Source organism: Ambystoma mexicanum, chromosome 10 (genome assembly GCF_040938575.1).
Source record: "Ambystoma mexicanum isolate Mex_15411 chromosome 10, UKY_AmexF1_1, whole genome shotgun sequence".
Taxonomy (NCBI): domain Eukaryota; kingdom Metazoa; phylum Chordata; class Amphibia; order Caudata; family Ambystomatidae; genus Ambystoma; species Ambystoma mexicanum.
The window spans coordinates 1545346535-1545370482 of NC_090932.1; positions in this window are offsets into that span (position 1 = coordinate 1545346535).

The window sequence follows — 23948 nt, forward strand, 5'->3', positions numbered from 1 at the left end:
GGATACGAGGTTACAACACCGCTTCACGTGTGTGCTGGCTGGCCCTTTAAGCTGCAGAAAGAGTTATTTTGTCAGAAAACTTTTAGAAAACACCCACACCGCGATATGACATGTACCCGATAATATTATTTGGTTTTACAGTTGCTGGCAACCTCTTTACAGCACCTTGAAACAGCAGTTTAAAAACCTGCAGTTTGTAGAAGGTATACCGAGAGTCTGAACGATGATCATTTATTGCCGGTGAGCATGTTGAATATGATTATTGTGGACGATTTGATGACCGAAGGGGGTCAGAACGCCGAACTAGAAAAAGCCTTTACTCAATATTCCCATCATCACCATCAAAGAATTTGTTATATCGTGCAAAACGTATTTAACAAGGGCAAGAGCAACAGATCTATAACACTAAACGCTAGTTTTATAGTTTTATTTAAAAAACCCTGTGATAAAAAACAATTAGCCGTGATAACCCGCCAGATGTATATGAGCCAAAACACATTTTTTCCTGATGGCTTTTGAAAATGCGACCAGTAAGCCCTAAGGCTATCTCCTGGTTGATTTAAAAACAACCACTCTAGAGGATTATAGATTGTGCACAGATATATTTCCACCGGGATTACCATTCTAGCCACGGCCTCAGACAATTTGGTGGCCACTATTTCGGTGATTGCTCAGAACACTTTAAAGGGAAACGTCCCCCTAACACACCATCAAATAAGTGTGTTGAAAAAGAAAAAGAAATTCATCAAGAAACTGAGCAATAAGGAAATATCACGAAGGACTAAAAGAAAAGTGGTCCCGCAGGCCGGTGCGCTGATAGGATCGTTCATAGGCATAGCCCTACCGCTAATCACCTGCTTGCTCGGGGGACAATAATGGAACACATCCATAAAATGTATTTGGTGGACAAGCGTCAATTAGAAAGCCTGACGACTCCCACACCAGTGCCGGATTGAATACGAAAAAAGTTGTTACCATGCATCTTGACCCAGAAAATAAGGATGTTTTAAACAGATCTGATTTAACGGCGCATGATAGAGTGACCTTATATTCAAATATTCGGCATAAATACTTAAACCACGCCTGACACAACGATGCAGAGAAAAACACACTAACTCTATACATGCCGCCTGAAGAATCTAACGGTGTAAAGGCTCCACCAGAGGCAAATCCGATTGTGGACAATTTTGTAAACACTCTTGGCCAACTCTATAAACCTAATGTTGAACTATTGCTACATAAGATGAAACTCACAAAGGATGTGGCCGCGTGGACTGAAAGGGCAGAGTTTATTTTGCAAAGGCAGAGTTTTAAGGGGTTTGACCCAGCACAATCTAGTAAGTGGTGTTACAAACCAACACCCAAGTCTAGAATAAATACCCCCATCGGTTGGAACGAGTTTATGCAGGCAGTCGAAGATGTAAATATTCTGGTTTTGTTCATGGGTAATGTCGCCAAACAACACCTTCTGGAGCGGCTACAAATTGGGGCTTCCGCAACTCCTCGCTACAATCCTTTAATCACCCCTATAAGAAGTACCTGCTCCCCCAGCCCCGAAAAGGAATGGAATATCAGCTGGTTCAATGAATCTTTACCCACCCCCATCATGCAAGACTCCGAAATTTTTAGGCCACGCCTATACGGTTATCTGAATAATGAAGCAGCCCCCATTGCTGAATGTATACGTTTCTTCTTTGCTATATTGTGGTATAACATGTTTTTCTTTCTGTATTAAATATGTCTTCTTTTTGTTAATAAATGTTTTCAGTTCATAAAACCGACGGGTTCTTTATTAGGTTATATTATATAGTATGTATAATAATGCACAATGCTTGTTTTTAAAAAAAAAAGCTATTTTTGTGATATGTGTATCACTGTATAGATGCTCCACATTTACATTCTTGACACACAGTAAACATTTTGCGAGATCTATAAACATTATGTAATATCTTGTTAACAAATCTGGTTACCATTTGATCGTTTTGCATGCGATTGCTCTAATACATTTTCAAAACCGCCGACAGCGATCTCCATTCTGACATTGGACTGATAAAGAATATACAGTGTTGACTGCAGGTCATAGCTTTTGAGTCTTGAACCAGTAAAGCAATGGTCTTCAAACTTTTTGAACCCGAGCCCACCCTAAGAAAAATGTCTCCAGCCCATGCCCCTCCCTATACACATGGACTCCAAAGTTTTACTCGGTTGCGAACGGTTATCACGCGCTGGAGTAGAATGGTGCCCCTAATGCAGGAGTGGGTGCCAAACACTAAATTGTTTCAAAATCATTGCTTGCAATGATTCAAATCAGATTAGAGGACACATATTTGTGAACAAAGCATTCAGATTATTTTGCTAGAATACAGAAGACTTGACTAAAAATAGTGTTGGATATTTATTTCACACAAACAAAAACAGCCAATATTGCTGTCTTGCAGTAACATTTGCCATGCAAGCGCTGTAAAAATGTGTTTCTCAAGTACAACAATTTACTGTCAATGCTGTCACTTGCAAGTTGGACAGTGGCATACCGGAGAACTAGTGTGAAGGGAGGGCCTGCCTTTCACCAGCCAGCCTGTCAATATTGGGTTCTATTTTTTCTTCCACCTCCAGCTTTGACCGATATTTAGTCTGTAGGGCTGCAAGTGCTGAGAAACCAATCTCGCATAGGTATGAGGTGCTGAAAGGTAACAGTACATTGACTGCACATCTCGATAAAGTTGGAAACTCTGCCGACACATGTTGCCAAAATCCACCCAAAGACAATTTTCTGAATTGGCTCTCTAGTAGACGGTCACTTTGGAGCTCCATTAGTTCCTCCTGGAGTTGTATTGGGAGATGGGCTCCTACGTCTGCTAGGAAAGGCTGAACTACCCAGTCATTGAGGTTGCAATTGTCCTCGGGAAAGTAGTTTTCGAGACTGGTTCTGAGAGCATTTAAATGGTTTCCTATTCGTTCAGAAACACATGAAAGATCATACTACGTCTCCTCAAGAGCATCTTCTAATAATGGAAACGCATCGGCAATGCCATTATCAACCCTCCTCCTCCAAAGCTCCAGCTTCTTCTTGAATGCGGATATTTATGCATTCATGGCAAATGATGTGGTTTCTGTGCCTTGCAGGGAGAGGTTTAGAAAATGTAGCTTTTCGAAAATGTCACCAAGGTAAGGCGACAGTAAAAGCCAGCGTGAATCACAAAGAGGCTCTGCTTTCGTCTGGTCTCAATCCAGGAGAAAGTGTCTCACTTTGTTTCCGAGTTCATAAATGATTCATGACAAGAAGTCATGTCTTAGTTAAATTATTAGCATGCCAGCCCTAGCACCCCAAGAGAGTGCTTGGAAGGGTATGATGAGACAACTCATCTTCACAGCATTCCCCAAGCGTCTGGTTTCAAGTGTGAAACCGGCAAAGCAGTTTCGGTCCCCCGCTAGCCTCCTCTCCCCCATGCCCCCTAATGGGGGGGCACAGAGGGAGAAGAGTGCAAGGGGGACTGGTGGTGTATTCCTAATGCGGCTCCCCTGCGGCAGATTGCTGGAGTCCAGCAATCTGCCGGGGTGGGAGCCGCGTTAGGAATACAACACCGGCAAACATATTGTGTGCTATTTTGATTTTCCATGCAAGCAGGGGTGTAGCTAGGTCTGGAAAAGATCCAGGGCTTAATTATTTTAATTCCTTAGGGGTGGTAGTGCTGGGCAATGCAGTAGAATGAGTGTGCTCCTCTATTCATCTACTGGTGTTCACTGTGACTTTTTTCTATGATACTCTCTCCTCAAATGCACTGGGAATTGGTGTCTGTGGACGAGGGTCATGGAGATAGAATCCATGCCCCCTAATGTGGGAGCGCAGAGGGAGAAGGGTGCAGGGGGGACTGGTGTTGTATTCCTAATGTGGCTCCCCCATGGCAGATTGCTGGAGCCCAGCAATCTGCCGCTGGGGAGCCGCGTTAGAAATACAACACCGGCAAACATAGCAGTTTCGGTCCCCCACTTGCCTCCTCTTCCCCATGCCCCCTAATTTGGGGGCACAGAGGGAGAAGGGTGCAGGGGGCACTGGTGTTGGATTGCTAACACGGCTCCCCCGCTGCAGATTGCTGGAGCCCAGCAATCTGCCGTGGGGGACCGCGTTAGAAGTACAACACCGGCAAACATAGCAGTTTCGGGCCCCTGCTCGTCTCCTCTCCCCCATCCCCCTAATGTGGGGGCGCAGAGGGAGAAGTGCGCAGGGGAGGTAAGCACTTACCTGACAGAGGGGGGCGGGCAGGCAACACAGGACACCACAACGCAGCCTGGACTGGCGATCCAAATGCAGGGAAGCGCGCATCCAGGCTGCGTTTATTTCCTGTTTCATGGCCACGCCCCCACCATGTCGCACTGGCTGAGCATGTGCATGGGAGCCAGTGGCTCCCCATTGCACATGCTCAGTTCAGTGCAGGAGAAAAAAAAAAGAAGAAGAAATTAAGAAATTAAATTCTCTTTTTTACCATCCGGCATCGTGTGCCCCCACCCGCCGAGCATGTGGCCGCACCCCCAAGATTGAAGACCTCTGCAGTACAGTAATATAACGTAAATACTTTGCTATGCTTCTTACATAGTTCGTTAAAACTCTGGTGTATATTGAATGTTGCGGGATGTGTGCCAAACTGTCAAACACCATTAGCACATCTCCCTGCAGCCACAGAGCTATCCAATGTGTTCCACCCCGGGCCTGCTAACCCGCTGATTCTTGGGCAGGCGCTTGGGACATGTTTCGCTGCCATACACATTGTGAAATGTTTTCAGAGCGTGTCTATGCTGACGCAAAAATCATTTCATATGTAGAGTCTCCATTAAATATCAAAAAGTATGTTGCTTTGTGTGTTGATATTGAGAACGCTATCGAAAATGCTCCACACTAGCAGGGAGTGTGTGGCAGTTATATCTCTTTCAAACTATATTTCAGCAAATAGTTTTCCGCTGCTTGTTGGGTTGAAATGTCCCACTGCAGCGTTATTGGATCTTAGATCAAAGGCCAGTAGGATATCGCCAAGAACATACATGTTGTGTGTGAATGAAACCGGTACATCCTGCATGGGGTTCCCAGTGACAGCCACCAGCCCCATGTATTCTCTAATTATGTTCAGAAGTTCCCCCAGCGAAAGCAGAGCGAAAGTGGAGGGCAAGTGGTGTTTGCTGGTGTTGGGACCTTGCTATCCACAATACTGACACTATTCCTTTAACTGCCTGGAGGCGGAGATTCAGCAGCAGGAAGAAGCTACATCAGCACTTACTCCAGCGAAAGCGGAGCGAAAGTGGAGGGCAAGTGGTGTTTGCCGGTGTCGGGACCTTGCTATCCACAATACTGATACTATTCCTTTAACTGCCTGGAGGCGGAGATTCAGCAGCAGGAAGAAGCTACATCAGCACTTACCACAGCAAAAGCAGAGCGAAAGTGGAGGGCAAGTGGTGTTTGCCGGTGTTCGACGGCGTGCGAAGGTGGCGTAGGAGTGTTGTCACTCTGACTCTGCTGTCCTTCGCATGAACAGCGAGCGACTAAGCGTGCCCTTGGAACTCTTGTAAGACACTGTCGGCTGCGCTGACCTGCTCTGAAACAAACGGCTTCCGTTACCCGCGCTCCCCTTCCCAGGCTTTGTAGCCTTTACCTGCAAACTTGTACAAGCAGCATTTGGCAAAGCGCACACCCAGGGCGAGCGATTCCGCCCGTGCATTCGCAACTGTTAGCTTTCTCTCTTTACAGGTTGAGAGAAAAGCGTATGTAACCATGTGGGGACTGTGGGCTAGTCCTTTGACCCACACGGCTCAACTGCTGAGACTTTTAGAAACGGTGCAGCACTTTATGAAATCTGCCTTTTTTCATTTCGCATTGAAATAGACTGATCCGAGTCGGGACTGCGGGCAATCCTTTGACCCACTCGGTTCTCTACAGTATTGACACTCGAGCAGCACAGACTAAGTGTTCTCTAGACACAGAGTAAGCGGCCACAAAGCTAAAGTCGGTAAGACCCGTGGCTCAACGACTTAGTCATGAAGAGGAAGACAGACGTTGCCTCCGCAGTTCACGCAATAAAATCGGAGGAGGATCGACACAGGGTCCACAAACAAATGACAAAGGAGAAATGCAAGGCTCCCAACTCGACACTAACCTCATAGAACGCGATACTCAGTCGAGTGGAGGTCTCAGCTTCTTAAGCCTCCCTCCTACCAACATGTTAACAACTAAAAATATCTTTATACCCGAAGATGATGAGGCGCAGACGACATGTGATGCAGGACCCCTATCGCCGTCGCTAGACAGCGAGAAATTACTTGCGGCACCCACAACCGCATGCCCAAGAGCAGGTGAAACGACAAGTTCAACAAAGCTCCAGCATCTCGCCCCTAGTAGGGGCGTTGATTCGAGCACGGACCACGAACACAGCCGCAAGTGGATGACAATAACAAGGGACTACGCGGCGGCAGCAGTAGGGGACCACCACGGTAATTTCAGGCTCACACAGCCTGATAAGCAGGCCGCAGCTCTGATTACAAAGGCTCAAGTGCACGCAGTTAACAACAGCGCAGATGACCAGCACACAATACAGACTACAATCCAAATGCGTAACTTGAACCACCCTGGCCAATCATCAGAACTACTATCCACAAAGAAAAACTGTAAGAAGAGATCCAGAGAGGTCAGTGAGAAGCCAGTGCCAAGTAAAAACATACAACAAAAAAACTATTGCAGAAAAAAGAACAAATGCGAGGCAAGAACTGCGCATAAAAAGACTCTCCAGCAAGCCAACAAAAGTGGATCCAACACCAACACTAACACGGCTGTTGTAAAAAAAAAAAAAACACAATGCGAATACTAACTGACATCTTCGAAACACAAATATTCACAAAGACAAAAAAATGCACTGAACTGTACGATGCTGAAATGCTGGCTGCCGTAAGAGAAAACGTTCTGTGCGCAAAACAATGAAAATTGGACAACCCAGCAAAAACGATTGATTCCATGGAAGCACGTGAGCTACAGAGCCAGGGCAACCTGACTGGTCAGCAGGGACTGGCAGATACACAGTCACGACAAAACTCAACGGCTCAGCGTAACAGCGAGCCCGAAAAGAGAACTTCAGCATCCCGTCCTTCAATTCAGAAAGATGTATACACACATGAACAAAATGGGGCAGGCACTCCAATTCAAAAATCAAAGGAGACAGTAAATCTAGCACAACAAGATACAAATGAGCCCACCCCGATCTCAGAAGGCAATCAACAGGACCAACAAGCAGACTCCAGTTGGGACAGATCAAGCCCTCACAGCGCACCCAAATCCACCATTATGCCAGATAAGCAAACGGACCTAGAACCACTGCCCGAATACGAAGATTGCAGAGAGTCATCGCAATCCATCTCAGCAGAAATCACGTATCCGATAAGGAAGAATCAGAGTAGTTTAGATCAAAGACATAGAGAACCACCGGTTGTGGAACAGGCATCCCAAACTAAGCTCCAAGACAAAAGGAGACACTCCATGGACCTTGCCCCCAACTGCTCACCCTTTAAAACATTGAGCATTTCCACCTCTTTACAAACGCCGAGAAGAAGGTCAAGTGAACATGCACATAACCAAGGAAGGGGCGCTTCTCTGTCAACCTCGGGCACAGCACAAGAAACGTGCATAAAGAAGCCCGACATATTAAGCATAATGTCGGCAATTACAATCGCTCTTGCCCCTTTCTATAAACTCTACGAGGCGATCAACGACACAGTCAAAGATCAACAAACTATGCAAGCCATGAGACTGACCAAGGTCTCACATTTAGAAAGCTACATAACCGCAAAAGAAGATAACATAAATAATGTATGTGCGGCTAACACGCTCGCTATTGAGCGTATGGACAAAATCATAGCCACATTGACCACGCAAGCGCTATAGGACATCTGTAACAATAGATGTTGGAACGCAAACGCGAGCATTCATCGACTTAACGGCAGACAATAATGGGAGAGCTAAACATGGATTAACGGCGGCTGGAACTGAAACTGTTGATATGGAAAAGGTGAGCTCAAAACATGCCACAACCGCTGCAACACTGGTCCTAGTACTAGACAAAATGACTGTACACAGCAAGAGCGACAGCGAGCTCATAGAAACAACATACTCAATATTTGACAAAACCAATCTAAAGAGGAAGCCAGTCACAGGTGATCCCCACATCTCATTATTCGAAACCAATGCCCCCCTGAGAGACAAATGTAATAGACAGAGCTCTCCATCATCAGGGAGAACATCTAAAGCAAGTGAGAAAATGGTCGCATCAAGTGACAAGGCGTGCCCAATGGAATCAAGACAACCAGAGATCGCAAAAGACAAGAGCAAGAATCAAACCGCCGCGGCCTTGCCGACCGCAGCGGTGAAGTCGGATCTAGACAATTCACTAATGAATGTTAGTGTATATCCAGACGACGAGGCTTTGCCAAGTCCGAATGAAAAGGCAAAAAAAGCTCCCAAAGAGAGAGACTTTGAAACACTGGAAGACAAACAAAATCGGTTTCCAACAAAATGAATCAGTACGAAACCAGAAAAACGCAGGCACAAAAAAACAACGATCAACGCGATATAAAAGCAGGAAAGTACGAGCGAACAGACGAAAGAAAAGCGCGAAGTGACAAGAACAGACCCGTCGAATCAGAACAGAGGAATGAACAAAACTGTGAAAGCAGGACAAACAAAGTACAGACGCCTCTCGTACAAACCACTAATCAAAAGCAAGACGTCAAGGCAATACATTATGCTACAAAGGATGAAAGACAAAGCTCAAGAGGAAGGACAAACAATCATGAATCTGAACGTAGGAAAAGATCAGTTAACGAAAGACGGTCCAGAGAACCTCGGTTGAGAACGGGACAGAAAATTAATTTCAAATCAAGAGTAGAGGGAATTGATCAGCCAACACGGCAAAGCAAAGCAACCAGATGGACACTTATGACTCAAAGACCAAGTAACAACAAAGAGCTCATACTTAACAGAAGATATGTATTATCAATTCTTCACCAAAGCACTAACTTAAAGCCAATTACCTCCGATGACCTGACCACTGTCGAACCTTGGCACGATCATCACGGAGCAGTTGCTCTGCTCCACATCGACTCTGCAGCAGTACATAAACTGATCTACAAAAGTAAACATAAGATATATAGACAGGGTTACTATTTAGAAGACGTAACAAAGCGAGGACACACCACAGAAAAGAGAGAATCAACCATAAGGACAGAGACGAGCAGCCGACACGCGGAACCCACAAGTGACAGAAACAAGCACGAAAAGAGGGAGTATGTGAAAAGAAACCGTGACGAGCATACAACAGCAAAACTGCCCAAACACGATGAGGGTGCCCACATGGCAAAAGAATCAAAAGAAAAGAGAGAGCCAACAACCGCAAGAAACAGAACGAAAAAAAGCGAATCACCGCATAGTGGTCAAGATCAAAGAGATCAGTGGACAAAAAACATAAAGAGCGTAACATCAAGACCCTTCTCTCAAACTGTACAAAACAGTCAAACGCAACAAGATCAACATTTAATATAAGGCAACAAACAAGGAATTTGGGCCTGGCTACTTAAAGCTCTCAACATGCAGAGAAAGAAGTAGCAATCCGCGAATTTAATCAAGAAGACAGCAGCAACACTACAAGCAGAGGAACTTCAACACAACATAAAGCTCTGCTCATGGAACACTCGAGGTCACTCACAACGGACAGTGACAAGCGAAATCAACCTAGGACTGTATGACATCATATGTCTCCAGGAGACCTGGCTCCTGCATTCACCAACTATGGAAGGATATCAAATCATCCTAGCCCCTGCTGCCAGAGGACGTGCAGGACACCCCACCTCAGGATTAATGATTGTTTGCTGCAGCGGATGCGGGCAACCCTTCGGAAAGACACTAATCACAAACCTTTCAATCTTGGCAGTTACAGTAACTTGGCAAAACAAGGAATCTTTTAATACGATAGCAATCGTCAACACCTATTGGAACCCGGCTGCAACCTCAGAAGGCAAATTCATCTCCATGTGCGAACGAACGATCGACACAGTCATGACCACATATCTGGTGACCTCTGTACTTGTATGCAGTGACCTCAACGCAGTGTGCAAAACACAAAACAAAGGCCGAACAAAAAACTCAAAATGCCCGGCTGAATAACAAGGCAACGCATGGCTCCATTATACGCATTCTCGTGAGCTTCTTAACCTGAACGACGCATTCACACAGTCAAATAGAATACCCACATGGGAGCGAGCAAACTCGGCCTCAACAATCGATTACATCTTTGTCTCACAGCCACTTCTACGCATGTCCACCGCGTTCAATGTGCGGCGCACAGCAGCAAGCGATCACAACATACTAGAAACCTGTTGCCATCTGACAAGTACCAAAAAGGAGGGTGTAAATATGCAAATCGAGCCTAACGCCCAGGGATCAAGGCTAAAGCTAAGCGGCGCTGCAATCAAGGAGCTAACGTCCAAATACACAGAGAAAGCTCAATGTGAAAAAATCAACTCCATTGACTATCAACCACTGCTCGCTTCCTATATGCAACCAAGAAAAAGCGCAAGGGCACCAAAAATCTGCAGAAACCGCACATATAACAAAGAACTAGTCGAGAGAAGACGCAACTACAGAAAAGCATTGCGACAAGCAAAGAAACAACAAACTAGCAAGGGATGATGACACAAAAAATCAAAATCATAAAAACCGAATACAAAGCCTGGGCAAGATTTCACAGACATAAGTTATACCAGCAAGACGCAGAAGACATTACTAAAGCGCTCGCCACCAATAACACAAGAGACTTTTGGACCTTACTGAGAGCCATAAACAAGCCACTGGAAAACCAAACCTTGAACAATATCGCTCAAAACACATGGGAAAAGCATTTCACTGAAGTGTTCAAATCGGTGGCAATTGGCAACACATCAAAAACACAGCAAGGACGCTCAAAATGGGTTAACCTGGAAAACAGAGAAAACATCTTAGAAACAATCAAAAAACTAAAAACTTCTAGAGCCCCTGGGCCCGACAGCATCACCAACTTTGAACTTAAAGCTCATCCCAAGGAATGGGCCAACTTGTTGAGTGTCATCTTTAGACGTTGCGCCAAAACAAGATCCATACCTAGCTTTTGGACAAGAGCAACAATCATCCCAATCTATAAGAAGGGCGACCTAAAAGACCCCAAGAACTTCCGCCCAATCGCCCTACTGGACATTATGGGAAAAATAAACGCATCCCTACTTCTGAGGAAATTTCAAGCTTGGGCGGCAACAGCAAGCTGCAATGACCATCTCCAAGCGGGCTTCAAAAAGAAGGCTGGCACTACTGGAAACATCATGATTTTCAGCATTCTGAAAAGCAAAGCCCTAAAATACAAACAACATCTGTACCTAGCATTCGTAGACTTTACCCAAGCGTTCGACCGTGTCGAATGAGCCCTCCTATGGAAGAAACTAAAAGCTTAGAATTGTCCTGTAGAACTACTAGCCCCAATTCAAGCCTTACACTGTAACACCGCGATGAGGGTACGTCTAAGTCGCGAGGGTGAACTATCGGCAGAAATTACGACTTCACGAGGGGTAAAACAAGGGTGCCCGTTGGCATCTGCGCTGTTTCTGGCGTCCTACAGTACGCAAATGAAAACTCCCTGGAAATCAATATAGAAAAAAACAAAGTCATAACTCTATCAACGCACGAAAAGAAATCCAATGACACAAATTGGTACTTGGGGCACACAAAAATTTAGATCATGCAAACCTTTAAATACCTAGGAGTGCACTTAGACAGTTCAATACACAAAACCACCGTGCAATCAGTTCTTTACGCAAAAATCAAAAAGTTTGCGGCCCAGGCGAAGGCAATAGACAACAAATTCGGAACATTTTTCCTCATCCCAACCATCAATTTTTACAAAATGAAGGTGGTGCCTGCAGTAATATATGGCACAGAAGCCCGGCCGACTATTCCAAAGAAAATATGGCACAAACTAGAAGCCATATTTTGGCATCAGGTACTCAAGTTACCCAATTCAACTTCGGGTGACGCGATAAGGTGTGAGCTGAGCCTTCAGTCTTTAGAATGCTCTGTAAATTGCAACACAATTATGTTGTACAGGAAATGCAGAATGTCCGACACCAACAAAATCTTTAAGAGGATCAAATGTGAAATGGACGCAGGTAAATCCGTCATGCTAACAAATTGGCAAAGAGACAACAAAGACCTACTTCACCTAATTGCAGCAGACGAGGAAGAACTAATACACAATCCGTGTAAAGTTCTGAACAAACTAAAGGATAAAGATTGGATAAAGACCCTAGACACAGCGGCAAAACTACATCTGACTTCACATCTCCCACCCAACACGAGAAAACGAAATGAACTGCAACATCTATTAAAGAAATTTCCGAACAGACAGGCTCGCAACCTAATACTGAGAGCGCGCCTCAATCTATTCAAAACAAACGAAATTCTATACATCAGAGGGATTACGCAAACCGACAAATGTCGATTTTGCCATGATATAGCGCCGCCTGCACAAGAGACCATCCAGCACCTACTAATGGTATGTCCCGCAACTCGCACAATAAGACAACGATATCTTGCAGACTTTGCAGGAACAGACATATTACAAGAGGAAGAAACCTGGTGGTGCAGGCTCATCGGAGGCGATAGAACAAACTGGCAAATAGCAACGGCAAAAATTCTGGAATACATCACTGCAAATCTACTCGATATGTAGCCGTGTTGAGAAACTCAAGTCTATTGATCAATCATGTGAATAGACTACAATATTGTAAAAATCTCTTTTTGATTAAACAATAAAAAAACAAATTATGTTCAGAAGTCCAAAATTGGGAGTGTAGGCTTTGGCAGGAACCAAAACACTGTCCTGTGCAGCGCCACATAATTCATGTTACAGTGTTTGTTTGAACTAGAATGGGTTTTATCGTATGCCCCGCTGAGTGCCGTTGTTTCAACAATTCCCATGATGATTATTTTTGGGAGCTGTCCCAGAAACAGTTTGTCTTCACTGGTACCACGGTTACCGGTAAGATTTAAAAGTAACTCTCTCCTCAGGATACTTTATGTTAGATATCTGAAGCACTTCTGCATGCGCCAGTCTACTAGTCGGAGAGACGCTTACACGTTTAACAAATAAACTGGCCGATATGATGACTAGTTTGTATTGCTCAGCATCCCCGCTCATGAGGCAAAAAGCGTCTGTGTTTCTGGATAGTTTCACTTTAAGATCAAGGCTGGTGATCAATAGTTTATCCTGGAAGAAAAGACCAACGTGTAGATGGCCTAGCATATCGAATTCTCTACTGGTTCTGGCATGAAGGGCTCTCTTGGCGAACCCCTTGTTTTCGCCGTCCAGAGCGGTGTTGTCAAAATGCATTGTCGCAATAAAAGAGGCCTGCCGAGAGCTGCTTATGCAGGACATTGTGGCAATTATTTAATATGCTCTCTGTATAGGCCCGGTAGGCATACATATTATCACCCAACGTGGTGGAACATGGTGGCTATCGGGTGAGCGATTGTGCATGCTCGTGCAGTACCCGCAATGTCAGTTCCATCCGCCTTTGCTATTTTACAGGTTAGATGTAGCAGCGTATTGTTCAAATTTAGATACATATGGGGTGAGCCCGATGGGGGCTAGTGGTGATAGAGCCGCCAGAGGCGAGACCTCGATAAAGAAACTGTTATCGATGCTGGTTTGGGTCAGGCTATGGTAAAGAAATCGAGCTCCACCTTTACACATTCTCCGGAGGATCCGTGTAAGAAGGCGATTGTTCTTTAAAAAATATCACTGTCCTTGTGTCTTTTAGAAATAACACGCTTCTTCTATTTACTCGGCGTTGTGCATCAGGCTTTTGATCTGTTTTTCCTGGTGGGTTTCGGGGGACCGTGCAGCAGAGATGCTGACCTCTTCCTCTAAACGCTCCTATGTGGTTTATAAATAAGTGGTGACAACCGCCAAAGTTACGCTTCGCACAACGTCTTTTGAAATATTGATGGCTGTTATTTTCACATGCAGTTTAGCTAGTTCAAAGCCATGTCATAGAAAGGGCATTGCATGTCTAAAAAAGACTTTTAAAGATACCACAAGACCCGCCCCATACATTACGGGTGTTCTGCTAAAATATGGCTGACCGCCATAACCAGCCTGGTTCATATAATATTCCATATAGGCCTCGGGGTCTCCATAGTTCTTTACCACAGCCATTGTACCGCTGTTTTATTAGTCTTCCAGCTGGAGCAGTCTAAAGTGCAACCACAGCCAGATTTTTCCGTATTTAAATGATACAAACTTTCCTTTGTTGTCTCTTATCTGTATGTTGATTCTGTCAAAATGTTTTTTGCACACAGGGCAATAATCGGGTTTGTTGTATTGAATGTTCACAATATAATTGTTGTTCCCTGTAATCTCTATGGTTCTATGTAGCGGAGGTAGCTATCCCCCACCCTTTAGTACTCCACAATATTGCTGTAAAGCAATAAGATATAAAAATCCATTTTAATGTCGGTGCATGTTTTATCCCATGGTTCTTTACTTCTAATGTGTTGCGCAGTCCCCAATATGTTGCACAGTCTCCCCGCTGTTGAAAACCTAACAGATGGGTCTGGTCCCTGAAAAAACATTCCTCTGTTGTGTGTCTAGGTGTAGTGTTGTATCGCCGTACTTTATTTGATACAGATTTGTTGATGACTCTCACAAGTTCCTGTATATTTGGGTAATGCCCTTCGGGAAATCCACCCAGCCAGAGCTGCAGAAGGTTTGTTAGTTTTATGATAACGGTGGCTTCTCCCAGGGCTAGAGTATGCCACGATCATACGTCCTGAACTTCAGTGAGTGGCACCGCCCATTGACCATCCAAATGTATGGGCTTGGACAGTTTCACAGTAAAGTTGGATATTTTGTTGCCTGGAAATGTCTTGGCTGAGGCGTTGCTGGGAAGCATAATATAAAAAGCTGCAGATTCCATTTTGAAACCATCGTTACACACCCATGGTCTCTAGGGATCCGGCTGGCACCCAACTGTTGAATTTGGCAGGCCATACAAGCCATTTAACTAGATAGTGCGTCTTGATACCACAACATTTACGCTTTATGATTTTTCTGATTTTATAAACTTGTTGCTGGTTTTTACTGACTTTTTGGATCTCTTCCCTGTAAAAAAACACCTTGAACAGACTACTCCGAATAATCAAATAATCTGTGTATATAAAGACCCTCCAGGTGAGCCACTCCATCTATAATAAAAATCTTGTCGCTGGAGTTCTGCTCATACCCTTTTGAAAAGACTGCCTTGTGTTTTGAGATCTGCACATGATGCCACTTTTGAAGGTGTGTACAATTTGTCTTTTTAAAAAGTCTTTCGCTGTATAGTTTTTTCCAGACTTCCAAAGAATTCACAGGCGTTACACCAGCTAGGGTGGTTTTACTAGATCTATGATGCGTGTTGTTATATACATTTATAAATGCGGGTAGCACCTCCACATATCTATGGGTGTTTTAAGCTGTAACAAAATCGACAGAGTCGTGTTTCAAAGTTGCGAATAAAATGTTCTACAATAGAGGCTTTAACTTCAGAGTGTTTAACAAAGTGTTGCACCCAGTGCTGCTTTAGAAGATTCTGCAGCAGCTTATTTAAAAACTCCCGACCAGCGTCCGTCTGTAGTTTAGTGGGGACTCTGCCTTTGTTAAATATGTGCTTATAAGCCATCGCCACGCTGTGGCCCGTCTTGTTCTTTGAGGCTACAATATAGGCTTATTTTGATAGAACGTCAATGATAGCAAGAATATAGAGAATACCATTGTTATCTTCGCTAAACTGACTCAAATCTATAATATCTGCCTGACATTGTTGATTGATATCACATACCACAGTCATTTGCCATTTCAAATGTTTGTGGGCCGGTTTATGTAGGTTATACGCTTCCTCCCCTGCCAGCCACGTCTTGATGGCTCCCCGTGACACCTTCTCACCATCGCTTGCAGTTTACGGCAAAGTCTGTCAAGCCCTCCATAAGTACAAGCACCTCCTTCATCATAATATATTTCTGACAGCTCCAGGCCAGGCATGTTTGCTCATAACATCTCAACATAAAGACACAATACATTTTTTTAAACGACAGATTTTTATTCACATGTAAAACAACAATCTGTATTCAAAATATATTCACAATAAAACACTAAAGCAATCGGCCCTGTTCTAGATTTCATAATACATGTGAATACCGCACAAGCAAGCATGTTACACTCCATTAGGTGCCAATTTATATATACTTTATCCCCGGTCAGTTGGGAATGTTTTTTTTCAATTATGTTTCTGACACCAATCGGACACATGCGTCTAAACTGCTTCTTTTTTAAAAGAGGTTTAATCGCTGATGCTATAGCCCATAATGTTTTAGATATGCATCGTTCAATTCCTGCACTGAACCTTATCTCTGTCAGCAGTTGCGTCAAACACATAATTTCTACAATGCATTTAGGGAGAATGCAAGACATATTTCACATAGAGAATTATCTGCATAAGATATTGCGAAACATTCATGAGCATCCTGCTGGGGATCATTAATTTTATGCCCGTAGCACCATCTGTAAAAGTGGTGTTTTAAACACGCCCTAGACACCAGGCCATAATCCCCTGGGTGGCACAAATATCAACATGAATAGGAGCCGTTGTGGCCATATCAGACTCCATTAGCGTAATACATTCCTTACACAGACTGTTATCCCCCGGCCTTTCAATTCGTTTGAACAACAAGCACGATAAATAATAGCAGTGCCTTGAAGGCAATCGGTCTCCATCAGTGAAAGACAGGCCATACACAGACTACTTTCAAAATACCCAGGGTTTTCAAGTTGGTTTGAACAGCAAGCACAATAAATATTAATAGTCTCTGCCGTAGTCTGGTTCTCCTCACCCCTGCACAGATGATCCTGTTTTTCATCAAGGCTCAAGGGTGCGAATCAGTCTCTGTCGTCATCGCTGCATCCGCCTGTAGAACCATAGCTCCTCCGTCCTTGGACCTCATTACGAGACCAGCGGTAAACCTGCCGTACCATTTTACCAGCACCTAGCTTCCCCATGCCACCGGGACATTACAAGCCCCGGCAGACCGGGAAGCTAGGTGCCGGAAAACGTCAGTCCCCATTCCCGTGTCGGAGTCCACGGGAATGGGTTCACAGAAGCACCAGCACTATTAATAACTGTGCCAGTGCTTCCGTGATGAGTCTGTCTAACGGGGCCGCTGTCAGACCAGGGTCAGACCTGTCAGGCGCAGCGGCCCCGGTAGGCAGACTCGGAGTGTGATGGTCCGGAAACAAGTAAGCTTACCGGCACCCTTGTTACTGGACCGCCACACGCCCTTTGTCTTCAGAGCTTGCATCAGCCGCAAATGGCTACCACATTGTCATTGTCCCACAACTCTTCGGGTTCACAGTTGGCCATCAAATCCTCAGCATCCTCCATCCCATCATGCACCATAAAATCCACAGGGCTTTCTGGGGTTGTTCTCCCCTCGTCGTAACTGTAGCGGTTCATAATAGCTGTTTCCTCAATAGCCCCTGTTAAGCTCAAGAAGTGCTGTTTTCCAGCTCACTGCAGAAAGCTATATATCCGGGTTGTAAAGCCTGTCCTGTGATGCCATCACAGCCTTAAGTCGGACCTTTCAAACAAATATTATATCAAAATTATACAAACATTATTAAGATCGTATCAAATGCACGCTAACTTTATATAAAAATATAAAGTTTATATAAACATTATACAAGTTCTTATCAAAATGTGCACCAACTTTGTATACAAATAATATAAAGTTTATTTAAGCATTATTCAAAGTCTTATCAAATGTACGCCAATTTTATATAACAATAATATAAAGCATATATAACGTTTAAATAAAATAATTAAGGTTCTTACCAAATGCACTCCAACTTTACGTACAAATAATATAGCACTATTAAAATCCATAAAATAAATATCAAATACTTTAAAGGGCTTATCAATAATATGTACAAAGCCAAACCCACTCCCGTGTCATCAACGCATCACCACGACAAAACACTAACATTCACAGTCTATCTCCTCACAACTCACTTCGACCTCCAACATCAGGCATCAGCACACATGCATGCTCACAGCCCACATTTTTATATAAAATTTATATTCACTTTACATCAAATTATCTCAACATCATATCAAACTATGAAAACACTTTATATCAAGAAATATACATAGATATCATCTTTGATATACATTTTATATTACATTTATATTAAATTGATATAGAAAATTATAATAAAAAATTGGAAGGCGGGACTAATGCCGGAAGCAAGGGGCGTACCCACCTGTCAAAAATGTAAAATTGTAAAAAAGGGGGCCCCATATACTACTAACATGACATACTGCCCAATATGCACACGATTGATCACCTGTCACTGCATCACAAGACAGCCAACCAATGTCCTGCTTTTTCACCAGATTTAACCCTATTTGCTGCTTTTACATATTTTCATGGATGCAAAACATACATCCTACATGAGTTTACACATTCGAAATGCTACACATGTAGAATATTGCACACTGCTGAACAACACAAGACACCCAGGACCCTGCAGGTATTTGGCGGAATGAAGTCTATGTGAGCTGATTTGTTTACTGCTCCTGCACTGTAATTATGGAAGTGGTACCTGGACTTTGCTGTCGCTGTACTGTATGTTGCACTTAGTGCTTCTCAGCTGCTGGGAGGGGTTACAAATGTGTTTGAATTTTGTGGGGCAAACGGAATACTCTGCATAGAGAGCAATGCAGGGGACTAATCTATCTACTTCTCCTTCGTGCTCTGAATCCCCCCATACCCCTCCCTTCTCTAAAATCTATATAAATTGTAGATGTTTGCTTCTGAAGTTTATTATGGAGCATACCTGGAAGGGAAATACAGATTATGGGTCTTAAATCGGGCAAGCAAATGATGAAACTTCTGTCTTTTCAGAATCTCCATCTATTCAATGGCCGGGAATCTAACAGCGAGCAAATGAACCCATTGATAAGTGCCGGCAATTACAAAAGGGAAGGTGGGCGCCATTCACAGATGCAACAATATTGCTACTTGCTAACAGTGCCTACTTCCCTCACTGCACTCACCTCCCTCGGAGTGACCTTTGCTTAAAAATACAATTAACTTTCCAAAACTACTCAGTAAGAGCTCTGTGCCTTGTATTGTTGTGTCACAGAGGGAGTCTGGATTTATGGCATGTGTGCTTCGAGCACACAGTGAGCTTTATGGAGGAGGCACACAGTTTACTGTGCATGAACATATGGGAGTGCGCTTTGTACTGCATCAAGTAGCCCAGTCAGTGTGAATAATATGTCAACACAGTACGAAGTGCGGTGCTCAGCCCCGCCTCCAAAATATGTGCCGGCAATGCTGGGGCTGAGTACCTCCAAACATTGGCACAAATTAAGGACTGAACCAAACACGGGACATACGCATGTGATTTCAGGAGCTTTCTTGGGCAGGCGGGATGTTTACAAACAAAAGCATGACATTACTTTTTTGAAACGCTGCCATGATATCCCACACAGCACCTTACTTAAATCAGGTGCGGACACTACACAGTGGAATAGAACACCTTTATTTCTCCATGCTCTCAACGTAACTGAACTCTTCCCTACTCCTTCCAGCCTCTCCCTTTTTCCGCCCGCCCTGCACCCTGTGCTGGTAGGCTGCCTCCATTGTCACATGACTCCCCCCGGCTGGGCTCCTTTACAACATCACAACTTCCCTCCTTTTTAAACATAATTTCACATTTCACTCATCAGTCCATTTCCTCAATTAGCCTATGTGGTCTATTTCTCGCTCTCCGAGACCTGCCAGTGCCACTCACTGGCCCAAGTCAGGGCTCGGTCTGCTCAGGGACAACCCCATCTCATAATTCGAGCCTTCGCTGTCACCGTCGTACAAAGTGTCGCCCCATTCCGAATCTCCCTGGGAGTCTTCTCATTATGATCTCTGGCATCCTCTTGAAGCGTGAGGATATTCAAGTCATATTTCTTCTTTCACCCTCTGCAGTGATGAGGGACCCATTTACTTTGGTTACTGTCAACGGGGCACTGTCAAAAGCAGATGTGTGTTTGTGAGTCTGTGGTGGTCGTACTACCACAACGTCCCCAGGCAGTAAGCCACCTTCACGCCACTTCATGTTCTCCTTGGCTGGAATATCTTGCTCAGGCATTTCTCAATCTCCCACGTAGGCTTATTCAGGGACTGTGAGATGAGGTAGCCTTGTCCAGAGTTTGCAGCCAAACATGACCTCCGATGGGGCTTTACCTGTGGTGCTGTGTGGGGTGTTTCCGATAATCTTGCAGTAGTTGATAGAGTATCTTTTCAACTGGCTCTCCAGTCAAATGGGCAATCTGGAAATTGTGCTGGATGTTGCTCATGGAACGTTGCACTGTCCCATTGGTCTGTGGCCACAAAGAAGTCACTCGCAGGTGCTTGAACCGCATGTATTCAGCGAGTGTTTCAAAGTCCTGTCCTGTGAACGGGGGTCCATCATCTTATTTCGCTATTCTTGGTACCCCATGAGTAGTGAACATCCTATCTAGTGCCGATATGGTGTGATATGAAGCTATCAAGCTCACCAGTTGGAGGTCCAAGAGTACTCGTCCATAGCTACTAGTATGTATTCGTCGGAAGCGGCTGTAATGCTTTGTTGCAGTGCGGCTTGATGTGCTCTGTATGTTTTTCGCTGGGTCATTTCCTCTAATCTGCTTTCACGCCAACTGACTGTGATGCTTGAGCTAAAACATGGCGCTGGTGTGCAATGCAGTCTGGGGGCACTCAGAGCCATACTGGATATTTATTCCATGCCTCAGTGGAAGCTGCACTTGCTGAAAAACATGTTTTCAATGTTATTCGTTGCTGAGACTCGTATGCATGCCTCAGGCAAGGACACAGCACTGGGAAAGCTAGGATCCACAGGTGGCGGCTGGTACCCGATAAGGTTTGTTATGCCCACGCCAAGGTTTCAAGATGAGTTATGGAATTGTTTTCCGTGGTGCTGTAGGAGAGAGAAGCGCTTTGCTCCTTGGGGTTACTGTCAGTTGACCCGGCCGGCAACCAACGGTCACTCATCAACGTGCAAGCGCTAATGCCAGAAGGTTCGAGAAATTTCCACCCGTTTTGAGGAGGGCATATATGCAGAGCTCTGGAAAGGTCAGATGGGAAAAAGCACAAAGACCTCAGTCGGAGGGGGGACACCTTGTTCCGAAATCCCTGTGGGTTGTTGTGCTCTCGGCCTGGCTGTTACCGGGGTCTTTCAGCCGCTTCTGGCGAGATGAGGAATTCAGTTACGCCCATGGTGATGTATTCTTGCTAACTTACTATCTTTTCTGTGATTTATTTCTGTGTTATCACTTATTGGTTATGTATGTTTAACTATGAATAAATAGCCGTATAAGTTCTACTTATCCTCTAATTTGCACATGTGGGTGTAAGTCATTGCTTCGACTATCTGCGTTCAAACTATTTGCTCTGCAAATGCACTGGTGATAAATAACTGTCCGTGCACTCTTGACGAGCAATACATTTGGCGCTGTGAGCAGGGTATTTGTGATGAATTACTCCAAATATTAAAGAATCTGTTTGAACGCAGATAGGCTTCGCTTACATTGCAAGCAAAAGTTTGTTTTCATTTGGCAGTGAGTGTCAGACTGTATTAATCTGTTTTTTTTGTGTGTATGTGCTTGCGCGAGTGAAGCAGTGACTGCAGAGGAGAAACAAAAAGAAAAGAGGTTTTGCAAATGATTGTAATGATGAATAGTTTGTTCAGAAAAAAGGGCGTTCCCGCTGGCGGTGAATGTCCCGATGTTATGATCCCAGGGTGGGCTAAGGGCCCATATGATAAGTTGGCCCAAGTGTGGGCATGTGGCGCTGGCTTGAGTGAAACATGGGATGATGGCTTAGGGGAAGCCACTCCATCAGAAGTAATGTTTTGTTTACAACAGATTTCAGTAGAGAGAGGAAAGGAATGCGCCGCGTTAGGCAGGCGGGGTTGGGTTCTCCTGCATACATACAGAAAAATACATCAGAAAAATGTGGAAATGAAAGAGCATATTTTGCGATTAGAAAAAGAGTTGGCTGCTGAGCAGCAGATTGCGTTAATGCAGCAATTACAAATTAAGCTTTTTAAAGCCAAGGCTGATATCAGGCTGTGGCAGAGAGGGCAGCAGTTAGAGTGGCCCGTTATAAATATAGGAAAAGATGAGGGGGGGGGTCAACCAAAGAAAAGTGGCAGCTCTAATTGCTACCAAAGGTGTGGATAGGGACCCTGATAAGTGGGATGGAGACATTTTTGACTCAACAAGCCCAGAGAGCAGCTCGGCAAGTGAGTCAGATTCCAAAGCAGAACTTAATCAAAAGACAGTGGCGGCTAAGACGGTTAGAAGATGGCGTGCCAGACCCCACCCGCAGAATCCTGCAGGCGGGGTTGTGGATTTAACCACACTGGAAGATTACACTCAGCAGGAGGTTGTGGAAATCATTACTCGTTTGAGGCAAAAGTCAGGGGAACCTTTACTGACATGGATGATGAGATTGCTAGATGGGGGTGCCGCAGGGTTGTTGGTAGATGCCACAGACTCACCAGGCTTTTTGCCTTTGTCAACTGACACCAGTATAAAGGAGGTCTTAAGGGCAGGGCCACCCCCTGAGGATGATGGGCAAGCTTCAAAGGTGTCTTTGTTGCACCCAGCAGCCCAGCCATGTAACTGCAAGTATCCTATTACCACAGACTGTCCCAGTGAGGAAAAGAAGTGGTACACTTTGAAAGAAGCGATTCAAAAGGTCGGATAGCATGCTATCAAGGAGGCAATTCATGTAGATGCACCAGGACACATGGGGGCCGTCCCGCTTTCAGTTTCAACCAGGAATATGGTGATCAGAACTGCCCCACCCGCATACAAAAGTGTCTTTATGTCATTGCTAGTAGGTATGACGGGCAAACCCACTGATGAAGTAGTGGATGTCATCCGGCAACTGGCAGACTTAGGGGAGTGGGACAAGAGTGAAGACAAGCCAGTGGAGAGAGAGGGGCGTAGTGAGAGAAGAACTGAAGGCAGGAGGCAAGATAGTAGAGACTCCCTAGTGTCCAAGAAGGACATGTTTTTGGCCTTGTTAAAAGATGGTGTGCCACGAGAAGAGATTGATAGCATTGAAACCAGGGTAACGTATGAACTGTACAAAAAGAGACGGCTTGCAGCCAAAGAGTGCTATAAACAGGTCAAGAAACAGGTGGTGACTAAGCCACAGAGAGACACCTCACCTTCAGCCACTCCTGAGGAAGAACAGGAAGAAGGGTCTATGGGGATTCCTTCCCCGTACCAGCCAACATATGCTGATTTGAGGAAGGTGGTGAGTACGATGTTAGATGCAGAGTCAGGGTACACTCATTCAAAATTTGACTAGGGTTATGGCCAAGCTCCGGCAGCGTCCACTCGCATAAAAGTTGACAGGCGGCCCCATGTTAATGTTAACATTTTTTGGGGGCCGGGAAATACGCAGGGGGTGCGAGCATTGATAGACACCGGGGCGGAGGCCTTTCTGATTCATGGAAATCCAACACGATTCAAAGGTAGACACTTTACCATTACAGGTCTAGGGGGGAAAGAGACCCCCGCAGTACAAACTGAAGTGGAGATGAAAATAGGCAATATGACTAAGCAGAAATACCAAGTGTTGATTGTCCCGATACCGGAGTACATAATTGGCTTTGACATTCTAGAAGGATTGACTTTGGGACTTGGAGGTAAAACGTATCCGTTTGGGGTGAGTCCATTGACCTGCACACCCATTACCGTAGGCAAATTGAAGATGCCCCCAGTGCAAGTGCCTG